The sequence below is a fragment of the Mandrillus leucophaeus genome, unplaced genomic scaffold (assembly GCF_000951045.1).
Source record: "Mandrillus leucophaeus isolate KB7577 unplaced genomic scaffold, Mleu.le_1.0 Scaffold104, whole genome shotgun sequence".
NCBI lineage: Eukaryota > Metazoa > Chordata > Mammalia > Primates > Cercopithecidae > Mandrillus > Mandrillus leucophaeus.
Window position 1 is genome coordinate 1,676,121 of NW_012098543.1, and position 1,707 is coordinate 1,677,827.

Genomic DNA, 1,707 nt, shown 5'->3' on the forward strand with positions numbered 1-1,707 from the left:
TTTATTTTTTTTTTTAATCACCTTTTTTCTTATTGAGACGGAGGAGGGAGCTCTGGGGTAGAGGGTCTTTGGCCAGGCTGGACCTCTGCGCTCAGCTATCTTCTTGCTCCTGCTTCCTGAGTAGCTGGGACCCCAGACTCCACCCACCTCGCCCGCATCCCTGTTGTGTTTAAGCAGCAGGTGGTGACCTCACTCTTCCTAGGTCTGGGCCCTCCGCTCCGCACCCCATTGGGTGGCCCTAGGGAAGTCTCTGGAGCTGAGCACAGGGTGGAGTCTCCCACCCCAGTAAATGGAGAATAGAAAGGAGGAGGATTTCTCTTCTGTTCTGTGGGCCATCGGCATGAAATTGTACGTTTCGCTCAGGGAAGCCTTTGCATTTCGCATTCTAGCTTGCCTTCCTGCCCTAGACAACTTAAAGGCTTTGAAATTAAATTGGTAACATTAATTTCAATAGCAAGGAACTTTCCTGGATCCAATTACCGCCCCACGTCGACTTCTCAGAGAGGTACTATTTCCATGACTGCTGAGCTGCTCCAGCCTCACTGGCGGGTTTCGTCTCCAAAACCCGGAAAACTGATGCGCGGGGAGCGAGATGGAGAAAAGCGCAGGCCCCGCCCCCGCGGACGCCTCACAACCCAGGACTCTTCTCCCCGGCGCCAGGCCCCTTGTCACTCTCCCTCGCCCCCTCCTCAATCATACCCCGTCCACCTCCTGGGGGTTCCGCCTAGGTCTGGCTTCTGTCCTGCGCTGATTGGCACAGACCCGGAAGCGGATGGTGTGGCCTGAGGGTTGCACCGCGGCGTTGCGTTTCCCAATTCTCTGGTGCTGCTATACCAGGGAGGTGGGGTTCCCACAGACCCGGAAATTCCGGCGCGACTTTCTCAACCCAGAGCAAGTTGAGACGTCCAAGTAGGAGTCCGTGAGTCCCTTCCTACTGAGTTTAAAGTCGCCCTGAGGCTGGTCCCATCACCCGGTCTTTCTGCAGTGGGGCCGTGAAGACACTTCCTATCGCGAAAATTTCCTTCGCAAAACCCTTCCTGAGCCGTCCTCCCGGCTCGCGCTGTTTCAAGTCCTCACCCGCGAGCTGAATTCCCGCCCTGGGCGCCTCTCAGCCTCGCTCTTGTCGGCGCCTGGAGCGTACCGAGGCAGCCCCAGTCCCGGGGAAGCTGCGTTCTCTGCCTGGTCCTGGGATCCTGCAGACCCCACCGTGGTCTGAAGGCGCCGTTGCCCTCCACCTCCCCCCTCGTGCCGGGCCCTGCTGCTCCCCAATTCCAACCCTTGGAAAACGTGCTCTTCTTGGAGGCAACCCTCTTATCCCATTCTGTCCCTGTTGTTACCGGAAGGCAGGCTTTGAGTTTGAAGTTTCCAGGTTCTTCGCGGTTGAACATAGAATTTAAAAAAAAAAAAAAAAAAAAAAACCCTCCCAAAGTCACAAAAGAACGAAGCGGTGTTATGCCCAGACCGTTTATTCCCCGAAGAAGACCACCAGAGTCCAGAGTCAAAGGTAAGCAGCAAGGATCTTTATTACAGGTTCGAACCTGGAACTCTCCCTCGCTCGCGAAATGAGACGGGCAGGAGAGCTCCCCCCACTGAGCTCGGAGCAGTGTTATATAGTCTAAGAAAAGTGGGCATAGAGTTATTATACAAATCAGATATATGATTGGCTAGTGTTTGAACAAGGCGATTTGGCTAACTATGATTGGTTCC